This window comes from Aulostomus chinensis, chromosome 11, assembly GCF_037954235.1.
Source record: "Aulostomus chinensis isolate RoL2024-O1b breed Wild chromosome 11, RoL_Achi_v1.0, whole genome shotgun sequence".
NCBI lineage: Eukaryota > Metazoa > Chordata > Actinopteri > Syngnathiformes > Aulostomidae > Aulostomus > Aulostomus chinensis.
In genome coordinates, this window is record NC_141330.1 from 29,307,733 (window position 1) to 29,327,382 (window position 19,650).

Below are 19,650 nucleotides of genomic sequence, written 5' to 3' on the forward strand. Positions count from 1 at the left end.
TGGGCATGGCGGACCACCCAGAGGAATGAGGACCCCTGATCCTCAGGCCACACCGGTCCAGGATGGACAATATCCCCTGATAGGAGGGGACAAGTGGGAGGAGCCCAGCACCTATCAACAACAGTGACACACCCCACAGAGAAACCCAGATGACATAGGTAAGGCAGATCCTATGTTGTCTCCAAGGGTGTTGGATGACGACCTGTCATTTTTGGTCGACATGGGAGCCACACTCTCAACTCTAAACTCTGAACCACCACAAGAGACTATCTTCTCGAGAACGGTGAACATTGTGGGCTTCTCTGGGGTTGGACAAGACTGCCTGTCACAATACCACTGAAAACCCAATTAGGTAAACAGACTCTTTTGCATCCATTTGTTGTCTCTCCTGGTGTACCTGTTAACCTGTTGGGGTGAGATCTTCTCATCAAACTAGGAGCCTCCATCCTGTGCAGTCCGGATGGACTCACTGTGACTCTACCAGATGGAACATGCCTCCGATGTAATACTAACACCCAAGGAGCAGGGCAGTACCTTCTCAAGCCACTGGAGGACGAGCTGGTGGACATCTATTGGGGTATGTTACAGCCTGAAACCCCCCTATGTAATAGCCTCCTGTCTGCCTACCTGCAGTGGAAACCCTGGATCTCCCTACTCGAGCCCTACGTCCCTCCACCCGACCCACCTCATGTTACCCTCTTCTACGACCGAATGAGTAATGAGTGGCATCAGGAAGAATTTGAAGCACACCTGGAAGGTAAACAATGGCAAATCACTTCACAATATATTTATGCTGGTCCAGAGGGTGTAGCCACAGCCACAATCCTCTCCAAGGAACAGATGGGATGGTATCGTATGCAGGACGAAGCAGTTCCACACGTTTCCCTCGCATTACATCCTAATCATCAAGCTAAAGATCTTGGCCCGATGGTCAAAAAGGCCACAGCAGCCATCGATTGGATAATGACTCAGATACCTGCTGTCTCGTTCTCACCCACCAGCAAAACCTACTGCATTAACCTAAAAGCAACAGACACAGTTGCACTACAACATGATCACATTCCCAGAAACCACGGTAGGGAAAAGATGGACCACCCATCAGTGGAAGAGATGCTATCTACCCTCCCTGAGGAATTGTGGTCCCAAGGGCCCACGGATGTTGGGCTCACTGATTGTCAACCTGTTACATTTTCTGTGGTAGACACCACTCCCTTATGGATCAGACAATATCCCACAAACCAGGAGCAGAAGCAGGGATAGCTGACACTATTGCAGGTCTCATCCAATCCGGGGTATTAGAACCATCCACTTCTGCATGGAACACTCCCATACTCCCGGTCAAAAAACAAGAGACAGGTAAATATCGCATGGCACATGATCTAAGAGCTATAAATGAAATTCTAACCACAGCCACCATTCCTGTGCCCAACCCCTATGTGGCAATCATGAATTTGTGACCGCACCAACCATGGTTCACATGCATTGATTTGGCTAACGCTTTTTTCTGCTTATCACTAGCAGACGAATGCAGAGACATTTTCTCCTTTACCTACAGAGGACAACAGTGGCGATACACCAGGGTACCACAAGGATTTGCGCTGTCACCAGGACTATTCAATCAGGTACTAAAACAAGCCCTGGACGGTTGTCCGCTTCCTCCGGACACCACTCTAATCCAGTATGTAGATGATCTTCTCATTGCAGCACCGACACCAGCAGCGTGCCTGGCCGCAATAAAGGCTGTCCTCATCCAATTGGCTGGACCCGGTTTTAAGGTCAGTACAAACAAACTCCAAGCGGTCAGGACGCAAGTTACCTTTTTGGGCAGAGTACTGTCGCGAAAAGGAGCTGGCATGTCGCCTGCACATAAATCTACCATTCTGCATCACCCAAAGCCCATGACTGTAACGGAAATGTTGTCGTTTCTCGGTCTGACTGGGTACAGTCGCAATTACATTCCTGAATATACGGGCACGACACAGGCTCTCCATAACTTGATTAAAGAGCATGGCATGCGTAACCTCAATGCTAAACTAAGTTGGACCAAAGACACCGAGTCAGTCTTCATACAACTCAAAAAGAAACTAGCACAGGCCGCAGACCCGGCCCGACCCGACAACCAGTCTCCATTTTTCCTCAACGTTTCTTAAACAGAAGGAGCGATTAACGGTGTTCTGTTTCAGAAAAAAGGGGGAGAAAGGAGCATACTCATGTACATCAGCATAATGCTAGACTCCATGGAAAAACGACACCCAAAATGCACACAACATGCAGCAGGGGTAGCAAAACTGATTCAAAAAACAGCACACATAGTGATGGGACACCCCCTAAGGGTACTCACGACACATAGCATGATAGCATATGTCAACTCCCAGACATTCACCCTGACATCACTAAGGCAACAGAGACTCAGTAAAATACTGGAAGCACCAAACATCACATTCACCCATGAAGGAATCAACATGGCGGATTGTATGGGAACCGGACCACCACATGAGTGTGAACACGAAGCACAAAAGGATGAAAAGGTACGACCAGATCTGAAAGCTCAACCATTAACAGATGCTGAAGAGATGTTCACAGACGGATGTTGCTACAAAGATGAAAAACGTGGACTGAAAGCAGGAAACGCGGTGGTGAAGAAGGAAGGACCCAACTGGGTAACAATAGAGGCCCGGCAACTAGAAGGACAGCAATCCGCACAAAAAGCAGAGGTAATGGCTGTCATTGCAGCTCTCAAACTAGGAGAAGGAAAACGAATAAACATCTATACGGACTCTGCCTATGCCGCTGGAGCAGCACATGTGGAACTGGGACAATGGATCAGAGCAGGATACCTCAGGCAGGTAACAAACCCATTAAACACAAGCGGGAAATGAGAGAATTAACAGAAGCTCTGCAACTTCCCCAGGAGGTGGTTATCATAAAGTGCAAAGGTCATGACAATGCCATTACAGAAGTAACAACAGGGAACCGAGAAGCAGACGCGGCAGCAAAGAGAGCAACAGGTTATCTGCCCCAACTACAAATGGTGAGTATGGAAGAAGAACTACAAATCTCTCCACAGGTCACACTGACTGACATCAGCCGATGTCAAAAGGGGGCCTCACCACAGGAAAAGACAACATGGAAACAGAAAGGAGGACTTGAAACTGAGGGGCTCTGGCGAGGGCCTGATGGACGGCTAATACTGCCCCTGGAATCAGAGAGCAGGCACTGGAAGAAGCACATGGAATTGGTCATGTGGGAGTGGCTCAGATGAGTCAGATTCTGAGAGAATGGTGGCATCCGTTTTTATCAGACATAATAAAGAATTGGGTAAAAAGCTGTTCCATATGTTCCCTGTACAACTCAAAGCCAACCATTAAACCCGAGACAGTTATGTTTCCGCTGGAGACCAGGCCAGGCAGGGAGATAGTGATAGACTACACGGACATGGGGACGACGGTCAGAGGGTACAGGTATGTGTTGATGTGTGTGGATGTGTTTTCAGGATGGCCAGAGGCGTGGCCAACAAAGAAGGAGGATAGCAAGTCAGTGGTGATGTTTCTGATTAATCAATACATTCCTCGGCACGGGTTCCCACAGAAAATTAGATCAGATTATGGGACACATTTAAAAAACCAACATCTACAACTGGTGGAGGCAATGTGGGGGTTGAAGCACTTGTTTGGCACCGTGTATCACCCTCAATCACAAGGTAAGGTGGAAAGAATGAACCAAACCATCAAACAAAGATTGGCTAAAATCTGTGCACAGACAAATTTAAATGGGTTGGATGCTCTACCGTTGGCTCTAATGACAGTTCGATGCTCTGTTAATCAGGGAACAGGTTTCACCCCATTTGAACTCTCCAAAGGAAGGCACTTCCCAGGACCAGGAGCAGGCCTGCCACCAGTGGAGCTGGAATTCGAAAGAGGGCACAAAGCATATTTTACTGAACTCCAAGCTCTCATTTCAGATTTCTCTAAACAGGTCCAGGACAAAAGACAGGCGAAGGTCGAGGGCATCCTCCCCACTGCTGACTGGGTCCTGCTGAAGGTCATCAAGCGGAAGTGGGCTGAACACAGGTGGACTGGTCCATTCCAGGTGACTGAGAGGACGTCCCATGCGGTGCGGCTCAGAGGGAAAGGAGACACGTGGTACCATTGGAGCCAGTGCGCAGCGGCAGAGGAACCAGGCAGATCGGTCCAGGAGATCCACACAGACCTTTGAAGACGGTGTACTGACTCGGCTGAGTCAGAATCAAACCCTGACCTCAACAAAGGGGCAAAATAATCCCCGGTCAGTGGCAAGGTCACAGGGTAGTCGACCCCTGTTACTGAAGAAAGAAGAAAGAAGATACCACCCAGAACGGCTGACAACATAAATGATGGACAATTGATTCTGCTCATCATCCTGTCTGGTCGTATGTTTTACTTTTCTTGCCGCTATGCTCAAGTTAGCCCTCACAGGCAGCACAGTGTTTTAACTGCTTCAAGCTGAATCAAGTGTATTAAAAGCTTCTTTGCATTCCTCCACTAATTGACGAGCCAGAAGATCCTGAGGAGGAAACTGATTTTCAACATTACCAATTAGAGTGATCTCCTAAAGGAGATCAAAAGGGGGAATTGTGAGAAAATGAGCTGTTGATCATGTTCTGTTCATATGTCACCATTATATCAGGAGTTGATTGTGTATCAGTACATGACGTGATTGTTTATGTTAAGTTGTGCAGGCTGCTAGTTGCACCCAAACTGTCAAGGCTGAATGATAAGAATAATGGGACAAGACGACCTGAGTGTGCAGATGAACTAATCAAGAAATGTGATATGCATGAGTGTAAAATTACGTATGCAAAAAAGGTGTGGCTTCAAGCATATATTCACTGTCTGTTAATATCTTATTCAGACTCTCTGCTGCACTCTCAAGGTGCCTGTAGTGGGTCTCCAGATAGATCTGTGTCTGCTTTGTTGGGTGAAATAAAGTGTTGATTTGTCGAAAGCAGACGACTCCGGTTGATCTCTTGTCATCAACGGACCGGTGAAGTCGGCGAACTTCAACACAAGTTACCTGGTTAGCTACCTTGCTAATAGCAAACTAAGCTAATGCTAGCAGTCGGGACTGCAACGGCATGTAACCAGTAACGTTCCCAGGTTCAAACTTACCGTTTCGTGGCTGAACTCAGGTCTTTCACCGGCGGCTTCCCACGTGGGTCCAACAACCTGCGTGCTAGAACCTCAGCTACCACAGCTGAATTATGTGTCTTTGTTCTGTCCTGTGTCTTCTCTGATTCAAAAAGCCCAGAGCTCACAAACGCCACCACTCTGTCCAAACTGGTATAAACTAGATTTTTGGCAAAATTTGAGGATACTGAGTTGTCTGAGCTCAATCACATGAGTACAATAAGATAGGCTGTTAAAAAGTACAGTTTACTCAGACTTCATAATTAATTTGAAGAAAAGACACATGTTGAAGGAATACAAATTCAGTTTGTTTGAGTAGAAACTATTGATAGGACTTAAAAATACATTAAGAGGTTAATGTATACATTAAATGCTGCAGACATATGACAGTCGAGCCGCTGTTTTCAGACACGGTAACCACTTGTAATGACTGCTCCTCCTGATGGACTGATAAAGCGGTGCAGGTAATTACCACAAATGGCGCTTAGGGGCGTTATGAGTCTGCCCCGCGCCGATGACGTCATTGCGGGGGATCTCATTACAGTCACGGACCTGCCGACTGCCAGGGACCCGTTGCGGACCGGTCAGGGCCCCAGCACGAGATTGCGCGAAATTATAGGCGGCCCTAACTGAAAAAGGGAGATCAGAGATTTGTATTTCTTTGCAGAATGTTTGTTCAATATGGAGCCATGCTTGGTCTAATGAGTTTGGCTTGAACCATTTTAGTATGTATTGTAATCTATTGGCCAAGTAGTAATTATAAAAATTTGGTAGTTCCAAGCCACCATAGTCTTTACTCTTTTGTAAAGTCTTTAAGCTTATATGTGGTGGCTTAGCTTTCCAGAGAAATTTGGAGATGTTAGAGTTGAGTGTTTGGAACCAAGTCCGGGAGGCTGGGTCGGAACCATCGAGAAAACATAGTTGATTTTTGGCAAGATCATCATTTTCACTGTTGCTACTCTTCCCATAAGTGAAATGGGTAGTGTCCTCCATCGGGTGAGGTCGTCCTCTATTTCTTTAATTAGGGCGGTATGATTTAGCCGTGTCAAGTCAGACAGTTTGGCAGAGATGTTGATGCCCAGGTATTTAATGTTTCCTGGCCGTAATGGTGCGGCGAGTGAACTCTGGAAACCTGAGTTGATGGGAAGAACAGTTGACTTGCTCCAGTTAATAGAGTAGTCAGAAATGGTTGAGAATTTATCAATGAGTGCTATCGTTTCAGGGAGAGATGAGTGTGCATTTCGTCGGAAAAGTAATACATCATCAGCATAAAGGCTTATCTTATGGTTCTCATTTGTTGCATCAATTCCCTTGATGTTGTTGTTTTGCCGGACTGCAGCTGCGAGTGGCTCTATGAATATAGCAAACAGGGAAGGGGAAAGTGGACAACCCTGTATGGTTCCTCTTTGGAGAGAGAAGCTTGGAGAAGTTTGGTCATTTGTTTTGACACAAGCACTGGGAGTGTGGTAAAATGTTTTGATCCAGTTCACAAAGTTATCTCCAAACCCAAACTTTTGTAATGTGGTGAGGAGAAAATTCCAATTTACCCTGTCGAATGCTTTTTCTGCATCTAGGGAGACAATTGTGGCATCCTTGCTCTGACTGTTACAGTCGTCTATCAGGTTGATAAGTCTACGTGTGTTGTTGGTAGAGTGCCGTCCTTTAAGAAACCCGGTCTGGTCAGGATGTATCATGTGAGGTGTTACTTTTTCAATCCTTCTAGCTAGCGCCTTGCAGATGACGTTAATATCTGCATTTATAAGTGATATTGGACGATGGCTTGATGGAAGTGCTGGGTCTTTGTCCGGTTTAAGGAGAAGGCGAATAATCGCATGGTTCACGTCGGGTGGCAGGGTCGAGGTTTCCTGTATTTCAGTGAACATTTTGTAGAATATTGGTGCAAGCTCAGGCCAGAACCCTTGTAGAATTCTGCAGGAAAGCCATCCGGTCCCGGGGCTTTCTTGTTTGGCAAATGTTTAAGGGCTTCTTGAAGTTCCTTTATTGAAAGGTGACTCCAGAGCCATTATTTGGTCTTGATTTAATTTTGGCAAATCAACTGTGCTTAGAAAGGTTTCAGTGCAAGATTTGGATGGGTTAATCTCAGTTGAGCTAAGTTTTTTTATAGAATTCACTAAAAATGTAATTGATTTCTTCTGGGTCACAGTTTTTTTCCCCATTGGAGTCCTTAATGGAGGATATTGTTGCTCTTTCTTTGTTCTGTTTTAGTTGGTTCTCTAAAAATCTGCTGGATTTATTGTTTTGTTCCAAGTTCTCCAAGCGTGGTCTCTGCAGCTGAAATTGTGTTTTGATGTTGAGTAAATCATTTAGTTTCAGTTTTAATTCCCTTAATTCTGTTAGTAGGTGTTCCTCTTGGGAGGCGGCATAAGTTGTCTCCAAGGCTTTAATTTTTTCATTTAATTCTGTTTCGAGAGCTTTCTCCTGTTTTTTCTGATATGAAGAGTAAGATATTATTTTGCCCCGCATGACTGCTTTTGCCGCCTGCCACAGCACACAAGCTGAGACATCAGGCTGGTCATTTATCTCACAGAATATTGTCCATTCCTCCTTGAAGAATTTAATAAAATTGGGGTCCTTGGGCAATGATGTATTAAATCTCCATTGTTTAAAAAGCGGTGTTGTAGGTTTATTTGTGAGTGTCAGAGTGACTGGTGCGTGGTCGCTAATGGCAATGGGGTGAATCTTGGCATCAAAGACATCCTTCACAATTGAGTTGCTAATTAAAAAGTGGTCCAAACGAGAGGAGGAGTGGTGCACTGGCGAGTAGTTGGTGTATTCCTTTAGCATGGGGTGGCGTGAGCGCCAAGCATCGCAAAGACTGAAATCACTCATTTACTGCTTTATCATGTCGGATGATTGGCAGTTGTGTTGACGAGCTGCTCTACTGATTCTGTCCACTGGTGGGTTGAATACCAGGTTGAAGTCTCCCCCTACTATGAGTGCTGTGTCTGAGTGGGCTGAGAGTGCAGTGAAGAAGCTGTGGAAGAAGGAGGGGTCATCAACATCTGGACCATATATCCTGGCCATGCATACCTCTGTGTTGTGTGTGGCTATGGTGACTATTACAAACCTACCTTCTGGGTCTACGATGGTGTTTTTACAAGTGAACCTGACGTTTTTGTGAATCAGAATGGCTACGCCTCTTTGCTTGGTGTTATAACTCTCTGTGTATGTGTGCGGGAACTGTGGGCTTAACACATGATTACCTGTTTTAGGTAGATGGGTGAGTGAGCAAGTGAAAGTGTACCTGTATCTTTGTGCGCGCGTGTGAGTGTGTGTGGTGGTGCCAGAGAGGATGGAAAAGCATGTGTGTGGCAAATGTAACAATATATTATATCTGCACGACAAACCATATAAACATCACATTTAAAAATAACATGTAACACAAACCAACGACAGGAAAGACAAAGGGGTGACATAAATACACATAAATACACTCGTGAGTGAACTCGGCATGTAGCAGTCTACCACGTGTTTTTATGTTTTTAGGCTTCACACAGTCTTGAAAGAGAAAGAAGAAAAAACTATGAATGAGAGAAATTGGTGTTACCTTCATCCATAAACTTAACCATACTCACACCATCCTCGGCTGAGTTGCGGCACTCCAGCATCTCCTTCGGGAATTGATCGTTCACGCTGAAGTCTGTTCCTCTCAGCTCCCTGCCCCGGCTCTTCACCAGCTCCTTCTGCTCGAAGTGTTCGAACTTCGCAATGATGGGTCTGGGCCGCCGGTTCTCTGGCCTCTTCCCTCCAAGGCGATGCACCCAGTGGAAGGTGCTGTTCTTCACGGTCTCCATCGGACGTTTTAGCTGTTTGTGGAGGAAGTCTTTGATGGACATCTTGGGGTCTTCCTCCGTCTTCTCAGGTATGCCAGAGAATACAAGGTTGGATGTCGAGGAAAGCCTCTTTCATCCGTTTGTTCTAATCTCCGTCGCCCCCTCGGTGAGTGTTTTAATGGAGGCTTTAAGGGCTTGATTTTCAGTGGCCAGTGAAGCCACCTGCTGCTGGTCAAATTCCAGCGACTCACTGAGAGCCTGGAACTCTCTGTGGAGGATTTCCACTAGAGAGAGTCTTGCGTCGAAACTTGTTGGTTTCTTGTCAATTGATTCCAGAATGTCCCCGAAGTCCATATAGGGTGAAGAGGTTGCACTGGACGTTTGGCTTCTTTTGGGAAGTGGGGTCTCCGTGTTCCTGGTCTACCCCATGACGAATTGGTGGTAGCACTCGTCGACGTATTCCTGCAGACTTTCCACGGTTTCTTCTTCCGGATTTATTGATTAGGATTGTTGGTCAAAGCAGAAGGCCGTTCCCAATCGAGCCTGGATCTGCTCGACGTTCCTGCCTGTTAAAAGGAAGGTTTTCGTCGCCGCTGTTGCAGGATGTGCTTGCTGATGGAGAATTGTTGGGTGGAGGTTCATTGAAGGAGTGAGGTACTAGACCTGCTCTACCTTTAAAGTGTCATGAGATAACTTTTGTTGTGATTTGGAGCTATAGAAATAAAACTGACTTGACTTGGTAGATGAGAGAGTTGAAAATCTCTTTCCATAGTTGAGTTTTTGATGATTCAAACTGTGTAGATTGGTGTTTAAGAGTTAACTTGTTTGGAACGTACAGATATGTGCCGCCATGTTGAGTCACGCACAAGTGTGATGTTCACCCTGACATGCTCAGTCGTCCTCCACCTCGTCCCCTCTTGATGTCTTTGGACTGTGGGAGGAAGCCGGAGTACCGGAGAGAACCCATGCAGGCACAGGGAGTGGCAGGGGGATTAATCGATAATTCAAAGAATCATTAGTTACAGCCTTACTTGGGATGATGTGATGTGTTCATACTCCCACTCTGGTGCAAACTGCTTCAACAGTTGACATGAAAACTGAGATCTGTTGTCAGAGATGGCCCGATCATGCTGCCCATGACAGGAGAACTGGGCTTTGCAGCATTTGATTGTGGTCTTGGCCGAGAGATCAGGGAGGAGGTCGAGTAATGATCAAATATCAGAGACTGGAACCTGTCATTGGCATTAAAGGAACCACACTAAACTGGTTTAGGTCATATTTACTTGGTCAATCTCAGTTCGTACTCGCTCACGATAAAGTCGTGAGCGAGTCAGTGAGCGAGTCAGCCACTACAGTCAGTTATGGTGTTGCACAAGGGTTTGGTCACTCTTTAAGAAAACACTCCATTAATGTTCACTGCTATGCAGACGACACACGGCTGAACTCATCAATGATCCACATGGAACAAACCAGCTGACTAAACTGGAGGCCTGTCTGAAGGACAGGAAACATGGAGGACCATCATTTCCTTTATTAAACTCTGATAAACTGAGGTTCTTGTGCTGGGCCCAAACACCTGAGGACCACCTGATCTGATGAGACAGGTACCCTGGATGGCACCACCCTGGCCCCCAGCACCACTGTAAGGAACCTAGGACTTCTCTTAGACCAGGATCCTTTAACTCCCACATTCAACAAACCTCCAGGACGCCTTCTTCCATCTACGTAACATCGCTAAGATCAGACACATCCTGGCTCAAGAAGATGCAGAAAAACTAGTCCCTGCTTTTGTCACTTCCAGGCTGGATTACTGCACCTCTCTCCTACCAGGCTGGACTAATAAGTCCCTGAAGACTCTCCAGCTGGTCCAGAACACTGCTGCCCGCGTGTTGACTAGAACTGGTAGGAGAGACCAGGTCTCTCCTGGACTGGCTTCTCTGCATGGCTCCCTGTCAAATTCAGAACAGAATTTTAAATTCTCCTTCTACCATCAAAGTCCTCAACAGTCAGGCTCCTTCATCCCTGACAGAGCTCCTAGTCCCCTACGATCCAGCTAGAACCCTTCACTCCCAGGATACAGGGTTACTAGTGGTTCCTAGAGTTCTAAAAGTAGAATGGGAGACAGAGCCTTCAGCTATCAGGCTCCCCTCCTGTGGAACCATCTCCCAGTTTCAGCCCAAGAACCAGACCCCTCTCTATGTTTAAGAGCAGACTTAAAACCAATTTAAGGTCCAGTTAAACCTTGCTAAGCCTCACCTCTAGTGCTACAAACAAACTACATTTAACGCACTTATCCGTATCACTAAAGGAGGCTGAGGAGTAACTGAACCGGAACCTGCTGAAATCAATTTTTAAAAGTATCAAATTAACCTGATCCCCTCTTGATGTCTTTGGACTGTGGGAGGAAGCCGGAGTACCGGAGAGAACCCACGCAGACACAGGGAGAACATGGAGACAGCTGTAATTAAGTTTTTCTCCTTTTCTATTCCAGGAGGTTTTGAAAGAACTTTTGAGGGCTTGATAGCAAATGAGAGCCCAGGAAGTGTGTCATCCTCTGGATCCATATTTGCAATCTCCACAGCTGCTGTAGTCTCGAGCTTCAAATTCTCAACCTTGTATTTTAACTGGATGGGAAATAGACCCAGAGTTAATGTTTTCTCAGAAAAGCTTGTGTGCTGGTGCATGAAGCTGGTAAGACACACCTTTATTTAAAATAACTGAAATAATCCATAATGATAATAACAGCACATCAGAGATCTACAAGGAGGCGCTGAGAGGACACAGTTAACAGGCCTGGTGAGAGGGTGCAGGTGTAACTAGGAACATCAATGTCAGGTGTGTCAGCTGATGCTCCTTTCGAGAGAGACCTGACACTGACTGCAGAACCTAACAAAAACAATCACAACATTTTTCCCTCTAATATAGATTCACCAGAACTTGAACCACATTTCTGTGTCTTCCTGTTTCAGGGACTATTTCTAGACCCGACAAACTGGACCACCTAAAGCTGGATAGAACTACTTGATGAGAAATGAAGGACTGCTGGGCCATTATTGTCACGGAGACCTGGCTGAACCATCTGTACCAGATGATGTTGTTGGCATGGAGGGGCTAACAATATTCAGGTTGGACAGAAGCAGCTCTCACCAGCAAAACCTGAGGCAGAGGTGTTTGCATAAATAACAATAACAACTGGTGCAACAATGCAGAGGTCACATCTGGTCACTGCTCTGCTGATGTGGAGCTACTGACTGTGAAATGTAGACCCTTTTATCTCCCTCGGGAATTCACTGTCATCATCATCATGGGCGTACATTCCCCCCACTGCAATACCAGAGAAACCCTGAGTGTCCTCTACTGCTACATTAGTGACATGCAATCTGCACATCCAGATGCAGTTTTCATGGTTGCAGGGGACTTTCACCAGACCACCATGAAAACTGTGTTTCCTCACTTTTACCAGTATGTGGATTTTGCCACAAGAAGTGAGAATATGCTGGACCTGATCTACAGCAACATCAAAAAGACATTCAAGACAGCACCCTACCCCGACCATGGCTCCTCAGACCATTTCTCTGTGTTGCTAGTTCCTTCATACAAGCTTCTGCTGATCAGGAAAAATCCCACAGTGAAGCACGTGAGAGTTTGGCCTTGAGGAGACATGGAAGCACGACAACACTGTTTAGAGCTCACAGATTGGGACATGCTCAGCTGCTGAGGACATCCAGGAGCATGCTGAGTCTGGGTCTGGGTACATCCAGAAATGCATGGAGGATGTAAGTGTGGTCAAAAACAACTCCACATGGGTCAATGAGAAACTGTGGATGACCAGTGTGGTACATGTAAGGCGGAAAGCATGGAATGACGCTTGGTGACATGGCGGCACTGAAAACAACCTGAACTGTGCATTAAGACTTGAAAAGTGCACTTTGGACTTTTTCAACGGCCCCACAAACACCAGACGAATGTTGCAGGCCATCCGAGCCCCCCCTCATAAGAACAAAATCAGCTTCCTCAATGAATTGAATAACTACTTTTAGAGATTTGAGGCACAAAACAACACTTTGGGAAAAAATCTGCTCCTTGCCCAGATGAGCAGTTGCTCTGCCTGGACCCAGCTGATGTCCAGAGAACTATAAGGAAAGTCAACATCCAAAAAGCAGAGAATGTACCAGAAATGGTGCTCAAGGAATGTGCTGACTGACTGACTGGCGGAGTTCTCACAGACATTTTCAACACCTCCCTCCACCAGGCTGTGGTGCCATCCTGTTTCAAGACTGCCACAATACCCAGTTGTACCAGTACCAAAAAATAACACAACCTCCTTCCTCAGTAGTTAATACCTGGTAGCACTCATCCCCATCATGATGAAGTGCTCTGAGAGGCTGGTAAAGGACCATATTGTCTCAAGACTCCCCCAACTTTCGACCTGTACCAGTTTGCTCATTACACCAACCGCTCCACAGAGGACGCGATCTCCTCTTCACTCCATCGGAGCCTTGTGCATCTGGAGGGGAAAAACACACACATGCAGATGCTCTTTCAGGACTTCAGCTCCACATTCAATACCATCATCCCATAGCATCAGATATTTAAACCGCCCCCCCCCCCCCTTAGTTTCAGCACCCACCTGTGTAACTGGCTACTGGACTTCTTCACCAACAGACCTCAGTGTGTGCGGGTGGGAAAAAATGTCTCCAGTGGCATCTCCCTGAGAACCAGTTTCCCCCGAGCTGTGTCCTGAGTCCACTGCTGTTTATGTTGATGACCCATGACGTGACCCTGCTGCTGCGCCTGGTTCACTGCTAACCACATCGTGAATTTTGCAGATGACACAACAGTAGTGGGCCTCATCAATAACAATAATGACAAGGCTTACAGAGAGGAGGTGAAACCTCTGTTTGACTGATGTGAAACCAGCAACTTGGTCCTAAATGTTGCAAAAACCAAAGAGATGATTGCGGACTTAGGAAGAACCAGTCACACTCCTCTCACCATTAAAAACTCAACAGTGGAGATGATCAGCAGCACCAGGTTCCTGGGGGTGCAGATAAAGGACTATTTGAGCTGGTCCAAACATACTGGCATCCTTGCAAAGAGGGCCCAGCAACATATCCACTTTCTAAGCTGGATGAGAGTACACCTACCTGCTCCCATTGTCACCACCTTCTACAGAGGTACTATAGAGAGCCTCCTGACCAGCTGGATCTATGTCTAGTCAGGGACCTGTAGCGCCTCTGACTGGAAGTCCCTACAGAGGGTGATGAGGACAGTGGAGAAATCCATTGGAACTTCACTTGGTCCCATCCAGGACATTGCAATGATACGCTGTCTGACATGGGCTGAAAACATCGCCACAGACCTCTTCTATCCCCACCATGGCTTGTTCTTGTTAGTGGCCTCTGGAGGGAGGTTCCCCAGCCCTGGGAGCAGAACAGCCATACTCAACAGAAATTCCTTCCCACATGCCATAAGGTTGCTTAAGTCATTATAATACCCCCCCCCCCTCACCCACATGCACCAACTGCTCAACTGCTCCAACAAGGACCTCTGTGCTGTACAGCTGTGACATATTACACTGTAATTAGACTGTGCAATATATTTATCTTTTATGTATATATCTATACAAAAGTTTTTATATGTATATTATTCCTTTTTTTTTACATATATTGTTTCTGTCAGTTTTCGTGCTGTACTCAGACTTAGACAGACTTTATCATTTAGATTTAGATTGAAATGAAATTTTGGTGCAATGGCACAGAGTCGAGATCTACAGGCGACTATCTTCATCCTTTCTGATGTTGTTACTCTGCTGTGGTCATTCATGTCAATACAGCTCAACACAACATAATTATCAATTATATATTATATCCTAGTAAGCGGGTTCACCTCCATGACACACATCCACCTGCTGTGTGCTCATACAGGTGCCCGCGACACTGAGTGCTCCAGCCTGGTCAGCTGTTGGTTAGGAGTCAAACCATAGCCTTGATAATGTCGCCCACATTATTCATTCTACAGTCTAATTGATGTATTCAAACTCTGATGTATTGCTTTTGACAATGGCGGATTGGTTGCTTGTATGTAGTGATCATCACTGCTCCTGGAGTTTGTCCATTAAGAACCCTAATTTCCAAAGAAAAGGTAGGCAGGAAAATGTTCTGTACTGAAATATTGTGTGGTGAACATGCAGCTGTGCAGCACTCAGACTTGTCTGGAGAAAAGCAGAAGTGACAGATGATCCCCAGTTGGCAAACAGCTGACCGTTCAGAACGCTCCATCCACGGGCGACTTATCCAATGAAAGTCTTCGTCCTTTTCCTCCAAGCTAAAGTCAGAACCAAAAGCAACATATTTTTCTCATGACTGGCTTTTTTTTTTTTTTTTTTTTTTTTACAGCCAATGAGCTTGTGATTCCACAGACACTGTAGTTGAATGGTCCTGCAACTCAGCCAAACTCACCTCAGGATCTTCCAAAAATCACTTCAACCGAATATGAAGGATGTGTGTGAGGACAAAGACGGACGTAAAGCCTTAAAATCTTTGGTATGTGACAGAAGTAATAAAAAGCTGACATTTTGGGGCAAACTTTTGAAATATTGATTTTCATTAATAATTTGACAAAATTAGGAAGTAAGAAGTATATTCAGTCCCTGGATGAAGTCTTAAGCCTGAACAATACACTAATTTTCTGTTCTGCTTTGCTAAGAACATTCTGTTGAAAGCACATTAGGTACAAGATGGAAAACAGCAGGACAGAGTTGGTAGAGTTAGGAGAGGAAACACAGGCCCAAACGTATCTGTGGATATTCTCAGTCATCCAGGTCATGGTAACTGAGATTCAGAACTGAAGAAGCCTCTTGGATGAGAGGAGAAACGTCTTCTACTCGCACGAGATTAGTCCAGTTGCCATTTTTTTATGCTTTTTTGAGACTTACCATGACCTGGATGACTGAGAATATCCACAGAGACATTCATGCTCATTTTGGGGTGGACACCCTACGGAGGGTGCGGGAGTATGAGAGACTGGCGAGGAAAGTGTCGGATTACAGGAACCACCTGTGGTTCAACCTGCGATGCAGGCAAAGCAGGATCTTTCCTAAAAGCTTATGGCTCACCTCCACCGTGAAAGGCCACAAAGCGGAATGTATCCTTAAGAGGGCACAGAGCCAACTCCTCAATGAGAGAGTTAGGCAGGTTCACTTTACAATCGAGGTACTACAATCAAAAAGTGATGCCTTGGAGGAAGAACTGGTGGCAGTCCTTCCCGGGCATTTTTGGAAGAGGGTTCCAAACACAATGAGATGGCACAGATGGTGCAGCACACGAAGGGCAAAAAGAGACAAGCCAGGAAATTTCAGAACCTTAAGTCCCTGCTCAAAAGTTCCAAGGGAGAACAAAAATGGGCGAAAATACAAAGCTTTGGAGGGAGGACCGGCGGCAGGCCTTCCTGGATGGATACACAGAGTGAAACAGCTGAACTGGACACCCATGACAAATGGGTTAAGAATTTGTCAAATAGAGAGCTCACTCCAGCAGAGCAGGGAGTCCTTGCCAAAGGACTAAATTTTGCGGTTACACCTGATGAGTTACCAGTGGTGGACTTGGTGACGGCCACAGAATCGGCTATTAGGAACAATAGGTTGTAAGAAACAGAGGCTGAGCAAATCAGGCTTAAGGTGTCGGCAGCACTCTCCAGTGCAAAATTTCCTCCATCCAACATCTCCGCAGAGGAGAAACGGGCACTGAGAACCCTGCAGAAAGATCCCAACATCACAATCTTACCTGCAGATAAAGGGAGATGCACCGTCATCCTTAACACAGCTGACTATCAGGATAAGATCAGCAGCCTCCTCTGTGACACAACAACTTATGAGTCCCTAAAACGAGACCCCACAGGTACCTACAAACTCAAAGTGGTCAACGGCCTGCAAAAGCTGGAGAAAAGTCATGTCATCGACTGAGCCCTGTACTACAAGCTCTATCCAGGCGATGCTGTCCCTTGCATTTACGGGCTGCCAAAAATTCATGCTAAGTATCTTGCGACCATCCTTTCTCCTTTGGGGGGGAGCACCCCCTACCACATAAAGAACTCTACGGACTTTGCCAACAAGATCGGGCAAATCAGCCTAGACCCTGAGGAAACTATGGTTTCATATCACGTAACATCGCTCTTTACTTGCGTCCCTACTGGAGACGCAGTGCAGACAGTAAAGAGGAAACTGCTGCTTGACAACACTCTGTCGGAAAGGACCAACCTCTCCCCTGAACAGGTGTGTGACCTCCTTGACCTTTGCCTCAGCACCACTTACGTCCAGTACAACAATGGTTTCTACAGACAAAAACACAGCTGTGCCATGGGATCATCCGTGTCTCCTATTGTAGCTAACCTGTATATGGAGGAGATGGAGAGTGTGGCACTGAGGACCTTCAGTGGCCACTCACCGAGGCACTGGTTCAGATATGTGGATGACACCTGGGTCACCATCAGGAAAGGTGAAGTGGAACCTTTCACAAAACACCTTAACTCGGTGGATGAAAACATCCAGTTTACAAGAGAGGATGTCAAAGACAACTGCCTGGCATTTCTAGATTGCATAGTAAGCACTGAAACTAATGGGGAACTCAACATTGGTGTCTACAGGAAACCCACCCACACGGATCAGTACCTCCTGTTTGATTCACACCACCCGCTGGAACACAAACTGGGGGTCATCCGTACTCTAAAACACAGAGCGCAGAACATCCCATCTGAGGCGAATGGGAAACAAAGGGAACACAAACATATTCACTCTGCTCTTCAAACCTGTGGTTATCCGAACTGGGCTTTTATCAAAACAGCTAGAAAGCCCAGGGGAGATAAGAAAGACGAGGGCCACAGGAAGAGAAACAATACTGTCATCCCCTATGTGGAGGAGTCTCAGAGAAACTCAGGAGGATCTTTAACACCCACCAGATCCCAGTACATTTCAAGCCCAGCAACTCTGAGGCAGAAGCTTGTGCATCCCAAGTACAAAATTCTGAGGGAGAAACAAAGCAACGTAGTGTACGCAGTGCAGTGCAATGAGGAATGCTCTTATTTGTACATTGGGGAAACTAAACAGCCACTACACAAACGTGTGGCACGACACAGAAGGGCCACCACCACAGGCCAGGACTCAGCGGTCCACCTCCATCTCAAGGAGAAAGGGCACTCCTTTGATGACCACAAGGTACGCGTTCTAGCCAGAGAAGACAGGTGGTTTGAGAGAGGTGTGAAGGAAGCCATTCATGTCAAACTAGAACGGCCATCTTTGAATAGAGGAGGAGGTCTCAGACATCACTTGTCTCCCACTTACAATGCTGTGCTTAGATCCCTCCCAAGGAGGAGCAGCCGTCGTTCTCACCTGCAGCCAGGTGACCCCAACGACCCTCCCGAGAGGGCTGGGAGAGGTAACGACAGCCCAGCCAGGCCAACGACTCTCACTAACACCTGATGAGTCATTGGTTTCGGGTTGGTCGTCAGGCCAACGACTCCCATTAACACCTGACGAGTCATTGGTTTCGGGTCGTACGACCAGTTGTTTTTTGTTTTTTGCCACCACCCTCCTGGTAGATATATTAGCTGATATTCCCCACCAGGATTCAGAACTGAAGAAGCCTCTTGGATGAGAGGCGAAACATCTTCTACTCACACGAGATTAGTCCTGTTGCCTTTTTTATGCTTTTTTGAGACTTACCATGACCTGGATGACTAAGAATATCCACAGAAACCTTCGGGTAAGTCAAAAGTTCAGTATGCAGTTGGGTTACTGAGAGGAGCATGCAAGATTGGGTAACAAGTTTGTGGGAGGGCTCACCTGTTTTCTTTAATGATCATGCTGTTTTCATTAGAGAATTGTAAAAAAGTATTTGACATTCTGCGCAGGGAGGAGAGGCTTCCTGTCAGCTTTTTACCTTATGGCAAGAAAAGCGCAATGTTGCAGATTACTCCATAGATTTTCAAGTGCTTGCTGCAGGATTGGATGATCATCGACCACAGCATCCTGCTACAGAGACTAGACCATGAAACTGCGATTAAGGACCTGCCCTAAAATGGGTTAAGTCCTACTTATCAGATAGGTTTCAGTTTGTTCATGTTAATAATGACCATTCAGAGTACAGTAGAGTCACATATGGTGGACCACAGGGTTCAGTTTTAGGACCGATTCTCTTCCCTCTTTACATGCTCCCATTAGGTGACATAATCCACAAGCACTCAATCAACTCCCACTGTTATGAGGATGACACACAACTCTACTGGTCGATGGAGCCAGACGACATTGGATTGGGATAAGTGGTTACCCTTTTTGCTCTTTGCCTACAGGGAAGTGCCTCAGGCATCCACCGGGTTCTCACCTTTTGAGCTGCTCTATGGGCGGCCAGTTCAGGGCCTCTGGATCCGCTGAAACAGAACTGGGATAAGACGAGGCAGAGAAGACTGGAGAAAGGCAAGGAGTCATACAATATGTCCTCCAGATGAAGGAGCGGTTGGAGCGATACCGGGAGGAGGCCCGACTCAACCTCCTGGAGGCCCAGAAGGCACCTCAACGTGAGTTCAAACCAGGTCAGAAGGTCTTGCTGCTTCTGCCCTCATTAACCAGTAAGCTGGCTAAGTGGCAGGGACCTTTTTTGGTTACGAGGAAAATGGGGCCGACAACATATGAGATTCTT

General features: G+C 46.3%; 2 pseudogenes; both read left to right on the forward strand.

Moving 5' to 3' along the window:
* The first annotated feature begins 220 nt into the window (after window positions 1-220).
* On the forward strand, window positions 221-1,260 carry LOC147253945 (uncharacterized; annotated as a pseudogene).
* Window positions 1,261-15,897: 14,637 nt separating this feature from the next.
* Window positions 15,898-19,401, forward strand: LOC147253946 (uncharacterized; annotated as a pseudogene).
* The last annotated feature ends 249 nt before the right edge of the window (window positions 19,402-19,650 follow it).